The 25,579-nt window shown below is 42.8% G+C and overlaps 1 protein-coding gene and 1 long non-coding RNA gene across 2 annotated transcripts in view; one reads left to right on the plus strand and one right to left on the minus strand.

The window, feature by feature from the left end:
• THSD7B (thrombospondin type 1 domain containing 7B) overlaps positions 1 to 25,579 on the plus strand; it is a 484,955-nt gene that overhangs the window by 17,089 nt on the left and 442,287 nt on the right. The window lies entirely within an intron of this gene.
• LOC141995620 (uncharacterized) lies at positions 1,321 to 24,352 on the minus strand. The gene is made up of 3 exons (XR_012641375.1): positions 24,311 to 24,352; positions 22,736 to 22,848; positions 1,321 to 1,728 (listed from the first exon to the last, which is right to left on the minus strand). It is a non-coding gene; the product is annotated as an uncharacterized LOC141995620 (long non-coding RNA).

Raw genomic sequence — 25,579 nt, forward strand, 5'->3', positions numbered from 1 at the left:
TGATATAAAAGCCAGGTACTCATGGTATTTAGTGGGGTTGGGGAGGGCAAGGCAAGGCAAGATAAGATAAGATAAGATTTTGCAGGTGGAGTGTATTCTGCACTGCCCTTGCATATAGGGTGTGTTGTAGCAATCAATATGGCCAAACCTGAGGAGGTAATAAGAACATAGGCTGGCATGCAGTGCTTTTTTTTTTTTTTTTTTTTTACATTTTAGCTTCTGGGTTTTTCTTGTTCCTTGTCTTTAATTTTAGTTTGTTTTAATTTGTTTTATTTCTAGCATTTGTTTCCAAATAAACTTTGGGAGTTGTGCATTGAATGGTGAGCAGAGTCAAGATCTGCCATGTGGCTCTCAGAGGAGAATTTTGCCCCAAATTTGCAGCTAGGTGTAGCTGTGTTTACACAGGGATTTTTGGTCTCTTTAATGTCCTGAAAGCATTCCTAGTGCTGCTGTGCAGAGCTTAACATTTCCTGCACTACTGCTAGTAATGCTCTGGTGTGAGAGAACCAGAAATCTCCAGGATGGTGTCTCTTGGGAATGAAGATCTGAAATCTTCCAGGTGATCCTAATTCATTTGTGGATTTATAATTTAACATTTGTTGTCTTCTAGAACTTAGAGGCCAACCTGACTGGGGCCTCATTGTGCTAGATGCTGTAAGTTGTATTGGTATCTCTGCTAGACTTTGAGGATTCTCCACTCTTCTCCTCTTCCCACTTCCCCTTCAGAAAATGAGACTAGAAATCCTATTATGGATTTAAATCCCAGTCATCCAGTATCTGCGAGTATGTATAGGGAGCCGGAGAATGCGTAGGCAGAAGGGCTTCCAGGAAAAAGGCTGTAGGGAGGGAAATCCCGCATGGACTGGCTCCACCCCAAACCACAGAGTGCTTAAAATCATTTGGGGCTAAACTATGGAAAAATTAGGCCCTAAGAATTGTGGAGGTGGATGTTTTCGGGGTGGACTGTTAGTGTCTGTCTGTCTCCTGGATGGCTGATGTAATGTGAAGTGGTGCTGCATCTCATTGTTTTCTCTTAAAATTAGATTTAAAAGACTTTAAAAGTTACTCAGTGGAGAAGCAGTAAAATATTGCAGAACTATATTTGAAATCTGTGGGTCAGGCTTCTGGGGTGGGGTAAGGGCCTTCTGGATGAGTTCCCTCTACACCTCTGGGCATATCCAACCCTGATTACTAGCTATAACCAGTAGACACATATGAAAAAAGGGAGATGTGTGACAATGGCTTCATCTCCTTGCCCTTGGAACCAGAGGAAGCCCCTCCCCATGTTTTCAACTCTGTGGATTCTCAAATAATGGCCGTGTGGAGATGTATGTCTGTCTGTTGGGCTTCCTTCCCCCTGAAAAGTATAAGAATTGAGCCTGTCAGCATTATATTATACAGAAACCCTCACCCTCTGGGTGAGTGTTTAGAATGGGCTGTCCCATGACTCTGACCCTACCTATTGCCAGCACGATCACTTGAAACTCCTGTTTTCCAGTCTCTTGTTTTCCTTTTGCCCATGGAGGGGAAGATTTGGTCCTTATTTACTGTTCAGAAGTGATCCTGAATATCTTGAGTCCTTGCTTTTTCCACTAGAATTAAATGTTAGACTTTCCTCTTCTTTTTTCTTGTTAAAGTGCACTTGTGATGTTACCTTCATATCTGTTTCTCTCTCAGATGTCATAGCAACATACTTCGATTTTATGTGACCATTCATCACATTTCTGTCTGCAGAAAGAATTCAGAGGACATGATATCAGACCAAACATCCAGCTAGCGTCTGATGTCAGACCAAACGTCCAGCTAGCCCAGTATCTAGTCTTCCGACAGTGGCCAATGCTTGGTGCCCCAGAGGGAATGAACAGAACAGGCAATCAGAAAATCACAGCCTTAGCTTCAAAACTATGTGTTTGTTTATGAAAAGTATCTGTAGATTGCTTCACAGGTGGTGTCGGAGAGAAGGCTTTGGATTCTTTGACCATGGGATGGTGTTCCAAGAAAGATGAGTGCTAGGCAGAGACGGGCTCCCCCTAATGAAGAGACGGAAGAGCATCTTCGCAAGCAGGCTGGCTACCCTAGTGAGGAGGGCTTTAAACTAGGTTCACCGGGGGAAGGAGACCAAAGCCCTGAGGTAAGTGGGGAAGTGGGATACCGGGAGGAAGCACAAGCAGGAGAGCGCGAAAGGGGAGGGTTCCTGCCTCATACTAAGAAAGCAGGACAAACAGCAAGTTATCTCAAGTGCCTATACACAAATGCAAGAAGCCTGGGAAACAAGCAGGGAGAACTGGAAGTCCTGGCACAGTCAAGGAATTATGATGTGATTGGAATAACAGAGACTTGGTGGGATAACTCGCATGATTGGAGTACTGTCATGGATGGATATAAACTGTTCAGGAAGGACAGGCAGGGCAGAAAAGGTGGGGGATTGCATTGTATGTAAGAGAGCAGTATGACTGCTCAGGGCTCTGGTATGAAACTGCAGAAAAACCTGAGTGTCTCTGGATTAAGTTTAGAAGCGTGAGCAACAAGGGTGATGTCGTGGTGGGAGTCTGCTTTCGACCACCGGACCAGAGGGATGAGGTGGACGAGGCTTTCTTCCGGCAACTAACAGAAGTTACTAGATCGCAGGCCTCGTTCTTATGGGAGACTTCAATCACCCCGATATCTGGAGGGAGAGCAATACAGTGGTGCACAGACAATCCAGGAAGTTTTTGGAAAGGGTAGGGGACCATTTCCTGGTGCAAGTGCTGGAGGAACCAATTAGGGGCAGAGCTCTTTTTCAGTTCTGCTGCTCACAAACCGGGAACAATTTGTAGGGGAAGCAAAAGTGGATGGGAACCTGGGAAGCAGTGACCATGAGATGGTCGAGTTCAGGATCCTGACACAAGGAAGAAAGGAGAGCAGCAGAATACGGACCCTGGACTTCAGAAAAGCAGACTTTGACAACCTCAGGGAACCGATAGGCAGGATCCCCTGGGAGAATAACATGAGGGGGAAAGGAGTCCAGGAGAGCTGGCTGTATTTTAAAGAATCCTTACTGAGGTTACAGGGACAAACCATCCCGATGTGTAGAAAGAATTGTAAATATGGCAGGCGACCAGCTTGGCTTAACAGTGAAATCCTTGCTGATCTTAAACACGAAAAAGAAGCTAACAAGAAGTGGAAGATTGGACAAATGACCAGGGAAGAGTATAAAAATATTGCCCGGGCATGCAGGAGTGAAATCAGGAAGGCCAAATCACACCTGGAGGTGCAGCTAGCAAGAGATGTTAACAGTAACAAGAAGGGTTTCTTCAGGTATGTTAGAAACAAGAAGAAAGTCAAGGAAAGTGTGGGCCCTTTATTGAATGAGGGAGGCACCCTAGTGACAGAGGATGTGGAAAAAGCTAAGGTACTCAATGCTTTTTTTGCCTCTGTCTTCACGAACAGGGTCAGCTCCCAGAGTGCTGCACTGGGCAGCACAGCATGGGGAGGAGGTGACCAGCCTTCTGTGGAGAAAGAAGTGGTTCGGGACTATTTAGAAAAGCTGGATGAGCACGAGTCCATGGGGCCGTATGCGCTGCATCCGAGAGTGCTAAAGGAGTTGGCGGATGTGATTGCAGAGCCATTGGCCATTATCTTTGAAAACTCATGGCGATCGGGGGAGGTCCCGGACGACTGGAAAAAGGCTAGTGTACTGCCCATCTTTAAAAAAGGGAAGAAGGAGGATCCTGGGAACTACACTCCAGTCAGCCTCACCTCAGTCCCTGGAAAAATCATGGAGCAGGTCCTCAAGGAATCAATTCTGAAGCACTTAGAGGAGAGGAAAGTGATCAGGAACAGTCAGCATGGATTCACCAAGGGCAAGTCATGCCTGACTAATCTAATTGCCTTCTATGACGAGATAACTGGCTCTGTGGATGGGGGGAAAGCAGTGGATGTATTGTTCCTTGACTTTAGCAAAGCTTTTGACACGGTCTCCCATAGTATTCTTGCCAGCAAGTTAAAGAAGTATGGGCTGGATGGACTATAAGGTGGATAGAAAACTGGTTAGATCGTCGGGCTCAATGGGTAGCGATCAATGGCTCCATGTCTAGTTGGCAGCCGGTATCAAGTGGAGTGCCCCAAGGGTCGGTCCTGGGGCCGGTTTTGTTCAATATCTTCATTAATGATCTGGAGGATGCTGTGGATTGTACCCTCAGCAAGTTTGCAGATGACACTAAACTGGGAGGAGTGGTAGATACGCTGGAGGGTAGGGATAGGATACAGAGGGACCTAGACATATTAGAGGATTGGGGCCAAAAGAAATCTGATGAGGTTCAACAAGGACAAGTGCAGAGTCCTGCACTTAGGACGGAAGAATCCCATGCACTGCTAGAGACTAGGGACCGAATGGCTCGGCAGCAGTTCTGCGGAAAAGGACCTAGGGGTTACAGTGGACGAGAAGCTGGATATGAGTCAACAGTGTGCCCTTGTTGCCAAGAAGGCCAATGGCATTTTGGGATGTATAAGTAGGGGCATTGCCAGCAGATCGAGGGACGTGATCGTTCCCCTCTATTCGACATTGGTGAGGCCTCATCTGGAGTACTGTGTCAAGTTTTGGGCCCCACACTACAAGAAGGATGTGGAAAAATTGGAAAATGTCCAGCGGAGGGCAACAACAATGATTAGGGGACTGGAACACATGATTTATGAGGAGAGGCTGAGGGAACTGGGATTGTTTAGTCTGCGGAAGAGAAGAATGAGGGGGGATTTGATAGCTGCTTTTAACTACCTGAAAGGGGGTTCCAAAGAGGATGGATCTAGACTGTTCTCAGTGGTAGCAGATAACAGAACGAGGAGTAATGGTGTCAAGTTGCAGTGGGGGAGGTTTAGGTTGGATGTCAGGAAAAACTTTTTCACTAGGAGGGTAGTGAAACAGTGGAATGCGTTACCTAGGGAGGTGGTGGAATCTCCTTCTTTTGAAGCTTTTAAGGTCAGGCTTGACAAAGCCCTGGCTGGGATGATTTAGTTGGGGATTGGTCCTGCTTTGAGCAGGGGGTTGGACTAGATGACCTCCTTAGGTCTCTTCCAACCCTGATATTCTATGATTCTATGATATATTTATAAGAGTATTCTAGATATGTATTATTAACTCACTGCCCTAAAAGTTCTGGCTTGAGGGTCATTCTCATTTCTAAGGCTGTTGCCTATCTAATGAGTTCAGAAATAAATCATTTGACCGTGCAAAAGGAAGTGGAAGGGGTAAACTCTCTAGTGACACATGTGGTGGTAGCTAAGGGCCTCATTCTGTGAGCAGAGCTCCCTATGAAGTCCATGTCTCTGTGCAAGAAGGGCAGGTCTACTTGCAGGATTAGGCTTTTGTCATCTACAGTACTACTATTGTGATCTGCACCCAAGCTCTCCTTAGTTCAAGCTTAGCCAAAGCCTACCATGAGCTATTCAGATGCAAGTCAAGCGATGAGTAGTGGGGGGGAAATAGTCCCTGTTTGTTCCCCTCAACTTTTAAACGAATTTACTTTCACTATTCTTGTTTCCCTTTTGTGTTCACTTGCTTCAAATAGTCACACAACTGAGTTTTGTTGGAAAGATTACCCAACAAATTTCAAAAGACATGCACCTATTTAGAGAAAATGAATGTGCATGGTGAGTATTTTACTCCTGAGGGAAAAATAAATGTGGAGGCTCCAGCATGGTATTGGAAAGCACAGGCCACTGGCTGCACAGCGGTGGGAGATGACTGTACATCTCCCCTCTGGGACACGCACTCAGCAGTGAGGCTGTACCCGCCCTGACACAGTGCAAGGACCGGATCTACCCCAGAAACACACCAGGGCCTGCCCCTCCATGCCAGGTGTGGACAGGCAGGCTCAGCAAAGCAGAATCCAAGTGTATAGGGGGGGCTTAGTGTGGAGGGGATCCAGATGTAGGTTGAAAGGGTTCTGTGTGGGGCAATTTAGGTACCAGTGGCTCAGTGGGGGATCTGCATGTTGGGGGGGATTGGGCTGTGCAGGGGCTTGTTGGAGGGTTCTAGGTGTAACGGTAAGGAGATTCTGCAGGGAGGTCAGGTGAAGGTGGTTGGGGCTCAGTGGGAGGGTCTGGGTATGAGGGGGTCTGGATACACAGGGTTTTGGGGGGGGGAAGATGTAGGAGCTCCCTGTACAGGGATCCTTCCCCCTGCAGCTGAGGAGTGATGCGTGCGCAGGAAGCGGGGCGTGGGGGGTGGAGATTGCAGAGCTTCCTGCAGCTGAGGAAGAAATCTGGGGATGGGTCTGACTTGGCCCCTGGTGCCGTACGGGGAAGAGGAAGTCCTGTCCTCCCCAGCCCAGCCAGGACTAGCAGCTGAGCCTGACGCAGAGTAGGAGCCACCAGCTGGGTCTTCCCTAGTCCCACCCCTTGCCCTGCAGTGATTTACCTCTCTGGTGGCTGCCCTGGGCACCCGAAACATACTTCTGGGGAGGGTCGCATGACCGTTCTTGTGGCTTCCCTTTCTGAAGAGGAAGCAAAGTCATTTTTCTACAAGGAAGCTAAGAAATCTGTGGGGGACATAAATTCTGTACATGTGCAGTGGTGCAGAATTCCCCCAGGAGTAGTATTTGAATATTCATCACAGCCATGCCTTCCAACTTTACCAATGAGAAAACAACCACCATTACGCAGATCCCTCAAGTGGTGTAAACTGCCCTAGCTCCATTGATGGAGTCAGATCTTCAGCTCCATGTGACTTATCTGACCACTCCCATCTACACACAGCTCAAAGAGTGAACAAAGATTTGCAGATGTTGGTAATCAATCTGTAGTTCCAAAAATTGCAGAAACCTTAAACCAATAATTTTGAATAATATCTGCAGAAGATGCAATCAATTCACAGATATAAAAGTGCTAAATTAATCAGAGAAATTATGCCAAAAATTATTTACTCAGCTCTAATTGAAGGTTACTCCAGGGGCCAGATTGTTATCTGCTGTATATCCAAAGTAATTCTATCATTTTCCTTGGAATTACTCCAGATTTATAGTAGAGTAACTGAGATCAGAACCTGCCCTGTTTACATGAAATAAAAAAATGTGAAAGACTTCCAGTCATTCAGCTAAGTGAAATGTATTGAGTAAAGGAGGAAATATATTTCTTTGATCTCCTAACTAGTCTGATCCCAGCCCACGCTGGGTGATGTTCTCCCCTTGTTTCTAATAGTAACTCCCATTTCAAAACCTAGCAAATAATACATTTTTTCTAATGAAAAGACTTTTTTTTCCCCCTCATAGCAACAATAACTTCAGAACAACCTAACTGGGGCAATTTCAAAGTGAGCAGGAGAATGCCACAGCTACAGGAACAAAAAAAGGAAGGACAGATAAAAGTACCTTGACTTTCCTTTCGTTTGCTATCAGTAATCTTTGTAGTACAATCTGCTTCAGGAAAATACTGATACTAATTTATCATTTAAAAGCATATTGAATTCACAGCTAAGTTTGAACATTGTTCCATGTTTAAAAAAAAAAGTTAGGGTTTTGAAACTCTTTTTTATTTTTTAATTAAAGCAATATGTTGAAGGATTTAGGATCTTCAGGTCAACCGTGATTTAAGTTATTTTAAATTAACTGGAAATGTTTACTTTATCACAAATACACACACACACATTCTACCATCTGATGAAGTAAGCTGTAGCTCACAAAAGCTTATGCTCAAATAAATTTGTTAGTCTCTAAGGTGCCACAAGTACTCCTTTTCTTTTTGCGAATACAGACTAACACGGCTGCTACTCTGAATTCTACCATCTTGTTACCGAGACACATGGATATAGATACACACAGACTTGTCCTTTCCCAGAGATATTGATATTCAAGGGTGATGTCACTAAGCACTCTTAAATTCTCTCTCAAAGATTTATGCACAAAGCTTCCAACTTCAGTAAGATTGCTTCTCCATTCTTGCCTAGTTTGTAATGCCATCAAGTGGGGTTCAATATTGTGTATGCAGAGCATGCACACTCCCACCTGAAGACCATCAGAGTCAAAGGCACTTGTTACCTTGCAGGAACCAGCCCTTCCTCAGTGATGTTCAAACATGATCCAAAGCAGTAGACTTGGAAGAGCCCCATAGCAGTTGTATAGAATCATACAAATGTAGGGCTGGAAGGGACCTCAAGAGGTCATCTAGTCCATCCCCCATGCTCAGGCAGGATTAATCCTATAAAAACAAGATTCTGAGATGGCTTGCCTCCATGCAGGCAAAAATGAATTTAAGGCATGATCCAGAATAGTGCTAAGTACTTCCTGTGATATGCTGGGTGTCCTTAAATCCTTGAGCCTGGGAAGTTTTTCAAACTTAGCACTGAGCAAAATCAGGTCCTTTAGAAGGGTGGTTTGATTTTCTGTAGAAAATGCAACTATGTTCAAATATGCCTTTAATAACTTTCAGAATGACTCTCCCAGGCAGTTTGCAGCTGCCATTTTGGAAATAATGGCATGATGGGATTTTATTACTTCCTTGATTTAGGATTTGGCTAAAAATTTACACCTTCTACACTTTTAAAGTGACATTTTATTATACATGAATTTTAGATCTTTTCAAAAGGCTTCGTGAACATTTCTCAGACAACACCCTTTTCGGGAAAGTAGGTACAGTAAGTACTAGTATCCACAATTTTCAAATGGAGAAACCAACCCAAACAATTAATTTACTTGTTTTTAAAGAGTCAGTTTTGTTTACCTCCATTTCTGGATACCCAATTTGAAATACGTCTCATTAGGCCTGGTTTTTTAGAGGCTCTGAGCACATGCAGGTTCCACTGAAGTGGAAGGTGGTCATGACCTCTGAAAATTTGGCCCTCTGGGGTCTCAGGTTGGGCACGTAAAATGAAGACACCTAAAATTAGTGAACTCTTGAAATTAAGCCCAAGTGATTTGCCCAAGGCCACACAGCACGTTAATAGCAGACCTGAGTCTAGAATTCATAAATGTCTAGCCCCATGCTCAATCCACTTCAACCACATTAACTTAGCTTTAACAAGGAAAGAGTGCCTTAGAATGCCGAGCAATCGAACCAATCAGTGACTGACCAGTGAGAAGGTAATAATGTATAATGTGCTAAAGCTGACATAAAGTGAAACTCCAGATTAGAACACTTGGACAAAATCAGAATCTGAAGATTAAGCTGTTGTTCAGTAGAATCATAGAATATCAGGGTTGGGAGGGACCTAAGGAGGTCATCTAGTCCAACCCCCTGCTCAAAGCAGGACCAATCCCCAACTAAATCATCCCAGCCAGGGCTTTGTCAAGCCTGACCTTAAAAACTTCAAAAGAAGGAGATTCCACCACCTCCCTAGGTAACGCATTCCACTGTTTCACCACCCTCCTAGTGAAAAAGTTTTTCCTAATATCCAACCTAAAACACTCCCCCACTGCAACTTGAGACCATTACTCCTCGTTCTGTCATCTGCTACAACTGAGAACAGTCTAGATCCATCCTCTTTGGAACCCCCTTTCAGGTAGTTGAAAGCAGCTATCAAATCCCCCCTCATTCTTCTCTCCTCCCCGTTTAGTGTCATCTGCAGACTTGCTGAGGGTACAATCCACAGCATCCTCCAGATCATTAATGAAGATATTGAACAAAACTGGCCCCAGGACCGACCCTTGGGGCACTCCACTTGATACTGGCTGCCAACTAGACATGGAGCCATTGATCGCTACCCATTGAGCCCGACGATCTAACCAGTTTTCTATCCACCTTATAGTCCATCCAGCCCATACTTCTTTAACTTACTGGCAAGAATACTGTGGGAGACCGTGTCAAAAGCTTTGCTAAAGTCAAGGAACAATACATCCACTGCTTTCCCCCCATCCACAGAGCCAGTTATCTCGTCATAGAAGGCAATTAGATTAGTCAGGCATGACTTGCCCTTGGTGAATCCATGCTGACTGTTCCTGATCACTTTCCTCTCCTCTTAGTGCTTCAGAATTGATTCCTTGAGGACCTGCTCCATGATTTTTCCAGGGACTGAGGTGAGGCTGACTGGAGTGTAGTTCCCAGGATCCTCCTTCTTCCCTTTTTTAAAGATGGGCAGTACACTAGCCTTTTTCCAGTCGTCCGGGACCTCCCCCGATCGCCATGAGTTTTCAAAGATAATGGCCAATGGCTCTGCAATCACATCCGCCAACTCCTTTAGCACTCTCGGATGCAGCGCATACGGCCCCATGGACTTGTGCTCATCCAGCTTTTCTAAATAGTCCCAAACCACTTCTTTCTCCACAGAGGGCTGGTCACCTCCTCCCCATGCTGTGCTGCCCAGTGCAGCACTCTGGGAGCTGACCTTGTTCGTGAAGACAGAGGCAAAAAAAAAGCATTGAGTACCTTAGCTTTTTCCACATCCTCTGTCACTAGGGTGCCTCCCTCATTCAATAAAGGGCCCACACTTTCCTTGACTTTCTTCTTGTTTCTAACATACCTGAAGAAACCCTTCTTGTTACTGTTAACATCTCTTGCTAGCTGCACCTCCAGGTGTGATTTGGCCTTCCTGATTTCACTCCTGCATGCCTGGGCAATATTTTTATACTCTTCCCTGGTCATTTGTCCAATCTTCCACTTCTTGTTAGCTTCTTTTTCGTGTTTAAGATCAGCAAGGATTTCACTGTTAAGCCAGGCTGGTCGCCTGCCATATTTACTATTCTTTCTACACATTGGGATGGTTTGTCCCTGTAACCTCAATAAGGATTCTTTAAAATACAGCCAGCTCTCCTGGACTCCTTTCCCCCTCATGTTATTCTCCCAGGGGATCCTGCCCATCAGTTCCCTGAGGGAGTCAAAGTCTGCTTTTCTGAAGTCCAGTGTCCATATTCTGCTGCTCTCCTTTCTTCCTTGTGTCAGGATCCTGAACTCGACCATCTCATGGTCTCTGCTTCCCAGGTTCCCATCCACTTTTGCTTCCCCTACAGATTGTTCCCGGTTTGTGAGCAGCAGAACTGAAGAAGAGCTCTGCCCCTAGTTGGTTCCTCCAGCACTTGCACCAGGAAATGGTCCCCTACCTTTTCCAAAAACTTCCTGGATTGTTTCCAAAAACAATCCCCTACCCTTTCCAAAAACTTTCTGGATTGTCGTGGTGGATTCCCCACCACGACATCACCCTTGTTGCTCACGCTTCTAAACTTAATCCAGAGACACTCAGGTTTTTCTGCAGTTTCATACCAGAGCCCTGAGCAGTCATACTGCTCTCTTACATACAATGCAACTCCCCCACCTTTTCTGCCCTGCCTGTCCTTCCTGAACAGTTTATATCCATCCATGACAGTACTCCAGTCATGTGAGTTATCCCACCAAGTCTCTGTTATTCCAATCACATCATAATTCCTTGACTGTGCCAGGACTTCCAGTTCTCCCTGCTTGTTTCCCAGGCTTCTTGCATTTGCGTATAGGCACTTGAGATAACTTGCTGTTTGTCCTGCTTTCTTAGTATGAGGCAGGATCCCTCCCCTTTCACGCTCTCCTGCTTGTGCTTCCTCCCGGTATCCCACGTCCCACTTACCTCAGGGCTTTGGTCTCCTTCCCCCGGTGAACCTAGTTTAAAGCCCTCCTCACTAGGTTAGCCAGCCTGCTTGCGAAGATGCTCTTCCCTCTCTTCATTAGGTGGAGCCCGTCTCTGCCTAGCACTCATCCTTCTTGGAACACCATCCTATGGTCAAAGAATCCAAAGCCTTCTCTCCGACACCACCTGCGAAGCAATCTACAGATACTTTCCATAAACAAGCACATAGTTTTGAAGCTAAGGCTGTGATTTTCTGATTGCCTGTTCTGTTCATTCCCTCTGGGGCACCAGGCATTGGCCACTGTCGGAAGACTAGCTACTGGCCTAACTGGACGTTTGGTCTGACCCTGTTCTTATATTCCTATGAACTTCATTGTAAATATGGATGATAATATTAGGATTAACCAAGGGGAAGAAAAATTGTTTACAAACTTTCCAAATAGAACTTTCATAACTATAGGTTAAATACAATTTCCACCCATGTTTCTTAAGAGATTCAGTTTAGACAGGTTGTCAAACTTGAGATTGCAGGGACCTTAGAATTTGAAAGAAGCGTATGAAAGTCCTATGGACTTTTGAGCCTAATCATGTAATGGGCTGAGAAGCCTCCATTTGCCTGAAACCAGTGAGAACTAGGGGTACTCACCAGCACCATGTAAGATTGGGATCAGATCAATTAATTAGACTGCAGGTAGTCATAAACAGAAGCCAGATACGCCTCTGTAAATGCTAAGGTTTATTAAAATGGCAAATTACAGAAGAAAAAACATTGATTAACATGCAAAGTACAGAATGGGGAAGAAAAGCTTAATCATGTAAATACTCATGTAAACAACATGCTCAGTTGTAGGGCAATTACATCTGTTTGATTTCATTCAAAACCAGAAGGTTATATTTCTGAATCAGTTTTCTAGTTCAGGAACAGTTGGCACAAACACTGTTTTGTTTTGTTAAAAATGGACAAAGGTACAATGAACTCTACACACCGACATGCTTTGAGTTTTGAATCTTCTTGGCACCAGTGGCAATCCAGAGTGACTGCATATATGCTGGTATAAATCCAATATAAACGGATCACACTCAAGCACTTTACTTTTACATTCTATTCTTGCAGGATTTTTCTTACTGATTAGTTAAGATTTCTCCATTTTTAATTTTATTTTAAAGGGAAAACTTTCCACCAATATTGAACTATTTAAATGATGCATTCTGTTTTTGTGTTCACTTTCCATGATCACTCTAGAAAATTAGTATACTGCCACAATGGCAGTATGTCATTAGGGGCTGGTGGAGCTAAACTCCAACAATAGTTCCCTCGATGTGAGCCGTACAAGAGGCACTGTATGCCTCTAGGTGTACTTCTGGCAAGTGTGTGGGAAAAGGCATTTCCTTCTCACCCACACTTGCTCCCAGTGCTTCTGGAGAGGGGAAAGGAGGGATGGGCATGAGCCTCCCATACTTGCCCTTACTCTTCTGGGAGTGAGGATGAAAAAAGTGACTTGCCTCATTGTGAGAACATGAAAACTTGAAAACAACAAGGCGTCCGGGGGACCTTAAAGACTAACAGGTTTATTTGAGCATAAGCTTTTGTGGGTAAAACGCCCACTTTTTCAGATGCATGGAGTGAAAATTACAGATGCAGACATAAATATACTGGCACATGAAGAGAAGGGAGTTACCTCACAAGTGGAGAACCAGTGTTGACAGGGCCAGTTCGATCAGGGTGGATGTAGTCCACTCCCAACAATAGATGAGGAGGTGTCAATTCCAGGAGAGGCAAAGCTGCTTTTGTAATGAGCCAGCCACTCCCAGTCCCTATTCAAGCCCAAATTAATGGTGTTAAATTTGCAAATGAATTTTAGTTCTGCTGTTTCTCTTTGAAGTCTGTTTCTGAAGTTTATTTGTTCAAGTATAGATACTTTCAAATCTGTTATATGTCCAGGAAGATTAAAGTGTTCTCCAACTGGCTTTTGTATGTTACCATTCCTGATGTCCAATTTGTGTCCATTTATTTTTTTACGAAGGGACCATCCGGTTTGGCCAATGTACATGGCAGAGCGGCATTGCTGGCACATGATGGCATATATCACATTAGTAGACGTGCAGGTGAATGCGCCTCTGATGGTGTGGCTGATGTGGTTCGGTCCTCTGATGGTGTTGCTAGAGTAGATATGGGAACAGAGTAGGCAACGAGGTTTGCTACAGGGATTGGTTTTAAATGTGTTCATTAATGTTGTTTTAACATGTCTTTTTTTTGTGTGAAATTGATATCTGCTTTGTTGATGTGAAGGTTGAATTCAGGGGGAAAAGATAACTGAGCCTTGATCTAGAACAGCCAACCTAGTTTACAATTCAGAGTGCAAATTTACCTGAGCTATCACCACAGTTACAAAGCAACTTCCCAGCAAGGCAGATAAACTGTTACAAATTCAAAATATCATTAAAGCACTCTGATGGCAAACACCTGAGTGTGTTTCTTTTCTTTACACCTAAAAGCATAGGCGTAGTTTGATTTCTATATTTGGGAGGCAGCTCCAGTCAGGCCAACAGGGCTATGTGTGTGTGGTTGTGGGGCAAATTCCCTGCCTGCCAAAGGCTTGCGGTTTGAGGGTCAACACCCCTCTCTCCCCACCACACTATGCTCATGCCTAAAAGCCAGGATTTCTTAAAGTTGCCAGCTTTGTTGAAATACTGTGTAGGAGTATGTGTGGAATATTTTCTCTGGGTGTCTTCACTGTGTGAACTTCCATTAATGCTCATACCTTCATTCATTCACTTTCACACTATCACACCCTAAAAAAAAAAAAAAAAGAACTGAGGCATCCCCAGTAAATGAGATAAAAGCCCCCCAAATAAGAAACTAAGTGGTTTGTGCACTTTTCAGCTCTTGTTGTCCTCTGGACAATGGTAGTTGCAGGCACTCAGTACCTTGCATAGTGCTGTATGTGGGGAGAACGGTCTGTCCTGATCCCTGCAAATGACATGTTTCAGGGCATAAAATAAACACTTGATGACTTGAGGGTGCAGATCTACAACTGGTGGGTCCAATTTTGCAAGGCACTGAGTGCCTGCAACTACCATTGACGTCAATGGGAGTTGAAGTTTCAGGATGGAGACTGCTGTTAGCCATAACATTACCCAAATTATTTTAACGGTTCAGGCTTTTCAATTATTACTAAAAATATAAAGTACTATCTTGCTCTGTATTTTTACACATTAAACGGTACCTTCAAGATTTTGTCTGTGAAAACTACTCTACATAATTTCTTGAAACTTATTATATAACTGTATATTTAGTCTCCTTTATTTAGTGATAAATAGCATTGATTTTATCCATTCACTGGATACAAATATGAGTCTTTCATCATGTGCTGGGTGCCAGTCATTTGAGGCATGAACATTGAGATTCTCCTTTTTCCAGTTGATTGAATTACAACAAAAATGCTTCTCATAGTTTGTCAGTTGAGTAAATTATGATATACTCTTAAATGTTCATGTGCAGCCGTGTTGCAGAACATTTTTTTAAATCCAGGGAAAGTGCAAAGTCAAGACTATTTGTATCTAATTAAATATTAAGATATCAGACAGTAAATATTTAATTGGCCAGCTGTACTGCAACTGAGTAGTGAAGAAATATAAAAACTGCCTTTTCATGTACAGACCATGTCTGTGCTGGAGAACTGAACAGTTCCTAATTGAACCAGTGGGATAGGAGAGATTTAAGCACAAACAATTCAGTGTGTCGCCGCTACCATTGCTAAATCATGTTCTGAACTGCTACAGTTTTGTCCTGTGGCCACACTAGTGTTGTTCTAAACCATTTCATTTGCAATGCCTTCTGGGTACCTATTTCACATTTTCTGGCTTTGCTTCTAGAAGCAGTGGAGCCTGGGAGACTTGAAAAGGCCACCACAGTCGGCAGTCTGCTGCTATAATGGTGTGAACAGTTCAAACAACCTTCATCCATACTGGCATTAAAATGATGCAGGTTGAAATGGTGCAGGTTGAAACAGTATTTAGATATTGTTGAATTTTTGAAGAGGCTGGATAATAAAAGATAAAGCGGTGACTTGTTAAGGATGCATGAAACCGTAGTTGTACACGGAGGAGAAAGGGTTAAGGCAAAAACAAAAGTGCACAGTATGCTCTGGGCCAAATTCACTGGGAGCACTGCTTGAGCAAGCAGTGTTGTAGAAACCCACTTTTTAAAAAACCTTTGCATTCTGCACTCTTAAATGTAAGAAACTAACACATTAACTAGAAAAGCTGTAGCACTGTGCAAGTTTCCCTGCATGCTAAATTCTGCCAGTACACCTGATTCCTGATATTTAATCCTGCTATTCCAATTATTGGTCTCTCCTGAGCACAGAGTGCAAATTGGAGCTGCATATTTTTTCTTAAGTAAATTAAAAACCAATGAACCTCAGGCACTTTTGCCATTTTGGTTTTGGATGCAAATATTCTGAAGTTTAGCACAACACTTGCTATATTATGCATTTCCCCCCAGCATTTGAGTACTGTCAGTTTGTATATATCCTAACTGGGGGAGGTGTGTGGGTGCATGTGTGGGTTTTTTACATCCAGGGGTATGCAACATATCAGGGCAGCCACACTGGATGTGTTCCTATGGATCAGGCTTGGCTGGATATTTGTTAGATTATGAATCCAGTTATCTAGGGGTATGTCTACACAGCAATAAAAAACCCATGACACTGAGTCTGGGTCAGCTGACTCAGCACATGGGGCTCAGGCTGCAGGGCTAAAAAATGCATTGTACACACTTGTGCTGTAGCCACTGTGCGGGTCTGAGTCCAGGCTCCAGCCCGAGCCCAAATGGCTACACTGCAATTTTAAGTCCTGCAAGCCTGCATAAGCAGATATAGCCAGGTGCAGCCTGGCATGACTGCTTTTTGCAGTGTAGACATATCACTGGACTCCACGCTTAACACTTTTACCAGAGATATTTCTAACTTCACAGATTCCCTTGCTCTAATAGTGCAAACCCCCATTGCTTGAGCTTAACGATAACTTCTGATAGCTGTTCATGGTACAGAGTCTGTATCCCGTGGTTGGAAGAGCTCTGATTCTATTGTAGTTGAGACCGTGATACACCTGAGAGGAAGGAAAGACGCTGAACTGGAACTTAATATGCTCAGTCCTAACATAGATAACTCTGAAATCCACCTAATGGGGGAAGATTCTCAAGGAACCAAGTTGATTTCCATAATACTCAGCAGAGAGAGCTGTCACTTAATGAGGGTTTTAATGTCACTTTATTGGAATACAAGCTGCAGCTTTTCCCTTCGAATTTCAATCAAAATTCCTGATTATTCTCTGTAGAGCTTCTGAACTGTGTGTGTCTCTACTGACTTTAGAACCTTTTCAGAGACAGGCATGGGTGTTTGAAGGTTCAAAGAGTCTCAAGTTTCTGTAGTGATTCCATCTCATACAGAAATAGGCATGTGTAAGGGGACTGTTGCCCCCTTACTAACATTCAGTGGGGGTGTTTTGGTTGGCTACCTCCCATACTAAAAGGGGAAGGGTCTATGGGAAACCAGGACCCTGAGACTGATAGTCCCCAGGATCAATGGGGAGAGGCCAATGCTCCAGGTCAGCCTGAATGACAGGGCGAGCAGGCTAATCAGGGAGTCAGGAGGCCAGGGAGGTCCCCGCCTCCGTCTGAGCTGGATTTGCCTGGGTCAGACAGAGTGGGGCTGAGCTAAGGGGAAAGCAGGGGCCCAAGCTAAGCTGGGGAGCAGAGCTGTGCCAGAACCAGAGGGACCAGAAAAGCAGCCCAGAGGGATCAGACCCTGTCCCGGGAGCAGAGCTGCAGCCCCAAAACCAGAGGCACAGCCCAGAGAGAGCAGACTTGCCCTGGGAGCAGAGCTGCAGCAACCAGAGCCCGAGGGGCCAGAAAAGCAGCCCAGGGAGCTGGAGGCAGAGCAGCAGCAGCAGTGCAGAGACAGAGTGGTGCAGCTGGGGCTGGAGCAGTCTGGAGCTGGGTGCGGTGAGCAGCTGGGGAGAGCGAGGGGGACCCTGGGCAGCAGGCCCAGCACAGGCAGATGCCTCAGCCAAGAGACTCTGCAGGCCAGGCTTGGATCATTACCCCGACAAGGCGGGGGTGACACTGGGCAGAAGAGTCCTACCACTTAGAGCCTGAGAGCGTGTGGCCACCACCAGAGCAAGTGTCCAACCCACAGCATCCCTGCAGCACAGCCAGGGCCTGAGAAGAAGGCCTGGGACTTACAAGGAACAGACTGTGAACTGCCCTGAAATTCCAGAGACACTGTTTGTGATGTTCCCTGCCACAGAGCGGGGTGATGTGTTTTCTTTAACCTTCCCATTTTTCCTTATTCTTTTTAAAATTAATTGTTGATTAAATAACTTGCATTTGCTTTAACTTGTATGTAATGGTCAGTGGGTCAGAGAAGTGCCCAGTGCAGAGAGAGTACCCCGGAGTGGGGACACCCTAGCCCCTGTCCTCGGTGACCACAGCAGGGTTGGGGGTGGAGCCCCCCAGGAATCCTGGGCCCAGCCTTGTTGGGGTTATGAGGATTCTGCCAGACAGGAGAGTGGAAGGGGAGTCCTCAAGGGCAGGAAGGCCACTGGGTAAAGGAAGTGGGAGCGAGGACTCAGATCCTTTCACTAGCTCACTTCACCGGGGTAGTGCAGAAGCCAGGAAAGTTCCCCACTATAGCGGGACTATTCCCCCGCTTACACATGGAACCCTGCAGAGAATAGAAGTTGGTATAATTGGAAAGGTTGCTTAAACTGTCTGGGAATGTCATCCACCAGACAGTCTTGACTGAAGCAACTTTAACTGTATTATGGGATGGAAGGCAGCTATTACTTCTCTAATTACCTAGATTCTTATTAATAATACAAAACACCATGTTTTTCTTCTGCTGATGAAGCAAAGATTTCCCCTCTCCCCCCGTGCTTCACTGCTATTTTGAGAGAGATTGGGCAGTGCAGTGAACAGTCCAGTAGAACGTTGTTCTTTTTTTAAAAAAAATGAAAGTGGTTAACCTTTAACCTAAGAAAACAATACTACTACAACTGCTGACATCTTATGTTAGCCATGCAGAGTGAATACTGAGCTATTGGTGGGAAGGTTAATGATTGATCCTTAGGAGAGGGGAAACACTGATCTATCATTATTTAAGTACAGATCTGAGTGCAAGCTCTGAGACGACTAAAATTTCCTTGTTTTTTAACTTCTGGTCTAAAATAGAATTTAGATTACAGAATCTACACTGAAATCATATTAAGCTTATATAAATAGGCAACTCTGAATTATAAGGCTATAATTCAATCTAGGCGCTCTGGAGATATCATAAACCACAAGAGCAAAGCTCGAGTGACTTTTATGCAGTTACCAGAACCCTGAGATGGAGTTATAGTCCCAAAACTCAAACTGCACTGTCTATTTTATATATCACATGGATCAGACTACATGCTCTGCATGGGATATTGATCCCTTCCTCTTCGAACGTGAGCTGCCCTGCTTCTTCCCCTCTCCTTTCTCCAGTCTCCCATAAACGGGAAGCTAGGGATGTTATCCTGCAGATCAGATTTATCTGGGAAGTATTTAAATACTATGGTGTTGGGCGCTATATAGAAAGCCTATAATAGTTAGATAGTTCTAACTTCTGGCTTGACCATGCATGGAGTTACTGTTCTACTCCTTGCCCACTGGTCTGACCTGCGCTTCTGGGGAGTGGCTATGATCTCTTGCTATGTCAGCTGTTTATAGCCAAGGAATAAATAGCGTAAGATATTGATTGAATTGTGTAAGGTCACAGCCATGAATTGTGATTTCTCTGTGTGGATTTAGTGTCACAATTAATTTTTATATATCTTAACAAAGTATGAAAGCTGTGAACAATTGCCAAACCTAAGTCCTTATTCTTGCATCTAGAAATGATAAACGTTTCTATCATGCATTCTACATCAGATGCAACACGTAGTAACCTTAGTTGTGAAATTCCAGGTTTTAGTTAGATACATCATTATACTAAATGTAGCTTATTTAACTATGCAAATAATTGAATTTCAGTAGTGGCAAAGCCAAAGATCCAGGTTCAGAATCCTTGGGTAAATCAACTGCCTTTCTATTCAAAACATTGTTATGCAAATGATCTTCTATAGTACAAGAAGCTGTATTCGCAAGTTAAATATTTTTATAGCATACATGTTCCTTCAAAATTATTGTCACCCTAGTCTTTATGTTATGCATAAATATTGTTAAAAAAACAGATGAGTAAATTCTGGTCTGGGCTGGTAAATTTTTATGATAGCTTTGCAAAGCTGATGTACTGTGACAATTAATAGAACCACATCTAGCAATCAGGACAACAGAATACAAACACATTCCTATTGCTTTATACTCCTAATCTTCTTTTACTGGAGACCGAAAAGTATAGTTATAAATGTAATTTAAGAAATATTGTAGGGCATGATCCAAAGCCCAGTAAGGGAATGGAAAGACTCAAATTGACTACAGTGTGGTTTGGATCAGGCTCTTAGATAACAACATGTATGAGCCATGTTATATCACAACTGCTTTGAGGTAACAAGTCTTAGTATATTTTTTCCCTATTTTGTTACCAATGTTGTTTTCTCCATCAAAACTGTTTGGCAATTCTTTCAACCATAATTGTATGGAGGTGTCTTAGATTTCCATTTTCTGAGTATTAAATGTTTTGCTACATGTCAGTACCTATTTCTTGGTGTTTGCTGGAAGATTTAATTTTTATTTATTCCAGTATACAGTCTTTTGGAGAGGGGCAGTTTTGCACATTCAGAACGGTGGCAAGATCTTCGCATTTAGTGTTCTGTTGTTTTCATAGTTTGCAACAAGAGAAAAATTTACAGGACAGTTTAGCTGATGGCTCTTAGAATTGCCAGCATTTACAATAAGTAGCTAAACTTGTTTGTTGTAGATATTTGGGTATCTTGTAAAAACTCTGTTCTGAAAACAAACACAGAGATAACGAATGGGATATATTTGACATATTTAATCTCAATCTTCTTTTGACATTGAGATGTAAGTGTTTCCCACTTACCTTTTACTTTCAGTACCAGTGGAGACAATGAAGACTTACTGCATTTGTTTGTATTGCCTGTCAGCACGCACTCACTCACACTTTTTTTATAATTACCCAATTTAACGTTTTCTAATGAAAATGTTAATTTTGCCATTGTATAACTGACTGTAGAAATCAACACAAGTAGAGAAAAATAAATATGCAACACATGTATATTTGTTTTTCAATCCACATGTGTTTTAATACTTGATTATACTGTGAATTTGAACTCTGAATTGTCCTGTATGAGTCCCAATACTGAGTTAGATAGATCTGAGTCAATGAGTGTTTTTAAGTTGTAATATATCCCAAATAAAATGGTAAAACTAGAGGTCCACTTTAATATTTGAAATCACAATTACTTATGTATGTGGTAACCCAAAAGCTTGGGGGTGGGGGGTTCTTTACCAACACACTTCAACTAACCATAGCATTTGTAATTGTACATAGAGAGAGGCAAATTTTTAAGGTACCAAGATCCCAGAAAGGCTTTACAGAACAAAATTACAAAAATTAGAGATTAAGCAAAGTCTAGTAATTAATATATTTGATAGTCAGGAGATGTAGATATCATTTCCTGGAGTATCACAGGCATGCTGTGTGACCAGAAGCAAGCCAGGTAACGTCTCTCTGCCTTAATTTCACCATGAGTAAAATGGGGAGAAACATCTCTACAGCAACTCAGTGGGAATAATTGCTTTAAGATTCTCAGATGAAAGGCGCTAAAGAAGTGAAAAGAACAAAAAAATGAGGGTCCAATTTTAAGGCTCCTGATCCATTAACAAACACTTTATTTTGGGACAATTTATGGTGTTTCTGCAGCGTCTAGCATGGTGGGGGGCTGATCCTGAACTGGAGCTGCTAGGTACTGCTGCAGTGCAAATAATAAGAATAATAAATTCATGCAGGGGTGAGGATTAACAAAGGACAAAGGTAAATATAACAGACTGAAACAACTGTATCCAAAAGTTAATTTTATGTAAATGCAAAACTGGTGGTGGTTTTTTGTGGAGATGGAAAAATATTTAGCTGAGCTTTGTTGTGGTGCTTGCTAGTTCTTGGTAGTCTAAATTCTTCAAGTGGCCTCTACACATTCCCATTCTTGGGATGCACCGATGGCAGAGCTTGGACGAGTGGAAGCTTCTAGGAGTAGTGCCCAGGAGTAGAACTATAAAAAGGGGTGTGGTATATTGACAATTTCAGTTCCTTCCATCATAGAGGCAGACCAGGAGCCTCTTTGGACACGTGGACCCCAGTTCATCAGACCAGATTGTTTCCAGTGCCACCACATTTTTGATTTAGTTAATTAGTCTGTTCTTTATTTCTATTTTTTATTGTTTTTTGACTAAGGTTCTTAGTGTCCTAATGTAGGTCCTTGGTTCTGATATGTTGGAACCAAAGTCAAAGAAACCAAGCTTCAAGAGGTTTACCTCTTGCCCTGCCCTTTTTCCTGCTTTTGCCACACATGTGGTATTTGTCCTGCTTGGTGGAAGTTAATGCGCCTTCTCTTTGCTCCATAGGCCATACCTTCACTCTGGTTACAGCTCATGACCTTCATTTCTGAGTAGTGGAATGGTAGTTTCTATTTTGCTACTGTCCTATTGCAGAAACAAAATGGTATTTTGTAAAGCAAAACTGTCACGACACTGTCTTGGTTTTTTTCAAATGAGCTTAATACTCCAGGAAGCTCAGTAGAGAATTAGGTGTTTATGCATGGATGAAGAGAGGTTTAATGAATGGGGAAACTACTGTCTTTACTCATTTTGGGCTTTCTACACTCTTTTCTTTCCCAAATGAAGTCTTCCCCCCCAAAAAATATGCATTAGTAACTCTGTGTGCCTATTCGTTATGGAAGCTCTCAACTTTTCAGCATAGAAATTGGAGACAAATGACCAAAATCAGAGCCAAGCTTTGAAAAATGGTAATGAAAATCTCCAGAAGCTGTGCCTTTCAGTGGTTTTAGATAGAATAACTTTTAAAAAAAGCCAAAAACCAAGTACAGTATTATTGTAAAGTATGCCAATATTTTGTTTTTGAATTGCCTAGGCTTTGAGAATGACTGATTAACTTCTTGTCCCTGCTAAGTCTTTGATGGGAAAGTTTGCTGGCTACTGTATTTTATATGATTTGGGCAAGTTGTACTTACTCTGCGTGTGACTGATTTCAGTGCAGATACATCAACTAAATGTATAACACACGAAATGGTGCTGTTAGGTCTTCTCTGAGAGGAGACGAGTTCAATTTTACTTTCCAGATGACCTGTAGAAGACAGTGAGGAGTAACCCAATAACATATGATGTGTATTCATAACTTATGACTGAAGGCCTAGTATATCTAATTTTTGTCCCACATTGTTGTTGGAAACAATTTTGTTGGGAACAAAAGGATGCTGTGAACAGTAGGGTTTTTAATCTGTTTTTCCATTTATCTGCTATAGAGGATTACTGTGAAAAAGGAATAAACTGTGGGCTATTGCACAATATGATTTTGCTGTATACTACAATATGATACCAATCAGTAGGACTTTACGCTCGGACCTGATTTTTGAGGGAACCACAGGACTCCAGCTTGTCTGATCACTAGATATCAAGCATGTTGGACAGACAATACCCTTCTCTAGGGCAAAAGAAAGGAATATGTCAACTATTCTCTATTGCTTCTCTCTATTGATTGATAGTGTGCCAGTAGCAGAAGCACTGAAGGAGAACATATGTTTCAGGGGTGGGTTATAAGGTAATTTAAGGAATGAGGGGAATGCTGATGGTTTTCACCCACTACAATACTTTCCTGCCATAGAAAAGTATTAACTCCTGATTCTGATTTCACTTACATCACAGTAAATTGGGAGTAACTTCATTGAAGTGTAAAACTTGTATAAATGAGGTCAGCAGCAGGCCCTAAAGTACTTCTTTTTCTGGGGAGGAAGATTTGTAAGGAAGGTTTTTTTTTTCAATATTATGTAAGCAAATGGCTGGCCAGCATATTAAGGTTTCTCTATATTTGTTGTTCCCACACGTTAAATCAGCGGGTTACAGACTATACAATTCCAAAGTGTTGATTCAAGAGTATGGTTTTTTGAAAAGCTAGAATTCTAGAAAGTGTTTTGGCAACTAGAAATACAAGAGGCATAAACACCAAAGTGGTAATGTAGATGTTTTGTGCCAATTTCTCATCTTGGTTATGCTTGAGTAAATCTGGAGTAACTCCCTTGATACTGGATGGAGTTACTCTGTGATTTGCACCTAGGACGTGGCCCCCTTGGGCTGAACTCAGCAGTGCTGTAAACAGTGGATATTGTTTAACATTAGATATAGGTTTACCTGTCAACAGGGCCAAAAGGACAGTAGAAGAAAGGGGGCTGAGAGGAGGCTTTAGCAGAACAAGCAATAATGGAGGGTAAATTGTCTTCTGAGAACTTCTTCTTATACCCTGCTGTTTGCTTTATTGTGCTGTTCTTGCCCTGTGTGCCCTCTCTCCCCCACTGCTGTGTAAGTTACACTTGTTTTGCACACAAGCTATAACACTAGATCAGTGTGAGTTGCACTACATATATTTATTTTCTGACCAAACTGCGCAATCATCTGTTGTCATTTGTATTTTTCCCAGATACTTCTATAGGAGTTGCACTTGTTTACATCAGATCTGACTTTGACCCAACTTTATATATAAAAATTCACATGTTTAGTTAGTCTAAGAAAAGAAGCAGAATTTAAACAAATACCTGTCTCCGAAGACTTTTCATATTGTTGCCAAAACACATTATTGTGTAGCCAGAGCTCAATCTCCTGGCTATGCCAAATAAAACAATGTTCTGATTAAATATTGTACTTGCAAAATATATTATTAGATTTGCAAACTCTCTAATCCTGGTAGTTTAAGGAGACTGAGGAAAGGTTTAATACATTGTCCCTTCTGTTTTCCTGATCGTTGTTTCTGTAGAAATGGATAAGGCGATGAGATCAGAATCAGCTGTGTTTGCTATGCAGAGACTGTGCTGCAGCTGCATGCTAAATCCTTGGCAAGGCATCTCATTAACTGCCACGCGCTTCGTGACAGGCAAACAGGCTTAGGAAAATGCAGTAATGAAATATTTTGCTCAAGCACTGACAAGATGTGTCTGTGTAGCTTAGCTCACATTATGTTCTTTTAAATGTTTAAGATTGCTTCTGTACAACCAAAGCTTTCAGGAAAGTAATAGGTATAGGGAATTTGCAGTTTATTTTCTAATTGTTTTCAACATTACATTCGGGATTCAAAGAGAGAGAGAGAGTGTGTGTGTGTTTGTGTGTAAATACCCTTTTCAGCAAGAAAATGTTATAACCAGAACAAACTAACCTATTTTTGTAATAGGTGGATTTGGCTTTTTATTTGTTAAAAATTTCAAAGTATTTTTTTTAGGGGCTGTTGTTTTTTTTTTTTAAAGTCCTCTTTCCCCTCCTGTTATGAGTATTTTAAGGGTTGGTTGTATTCTTTCTTTCACTCCTTCACATACTTAAGATCACTGGAAACCCCAAAAGCTTTGTACATCTCAAATTAGAAAGTGCCCTTGTGATTACAGGTATTCAGAGGAGTGTTAAAATCTAGTGACGGATGCTATTTCTGCTCAAGTAAATGGCAAAGCTTCCATGGAACCCATTTGGTACCATTCAAGTGAATAAAACGAGCAGAATTTGGCTCAATAGCTAGGCTACCTGAAACTAACTGAGGCACCCCTGCTCATAGGCAGCATGAGGGACTGTGTGCTAGTGTTACCTTTGTGGGAATAGTGAGGGAAGGAATCCTTCCCCCCCCACCCCGGCAGTGCAGCTGCAGTAGCAGTCAGAGCAGCATCAGGGCTTCTCCATATCTCCTCCATCGGGTAATGGTCTATGGACCTTCCTTGGTCCAGCTATGCGTTGAAATCCCAATACACGGTAACATGCAGAGCTGGACCACTAGGCCTATGGAGCCCTGCACCAGGTCCCTAAATCCTGCCCTTCCTCACAGTGGA

Source organism: Natator depressus, chromosome 11, assembly GCF_965152275.1.
Source record: "Natator depressus isolate rNatDep1 chromosome 11, rNatDep2.hap1, whole genome shotgun sequence".
NCBI lineage: Eukaryota > Metazoa > Chordata > Testudines > Cheloniidae > Natator > Natator depressus.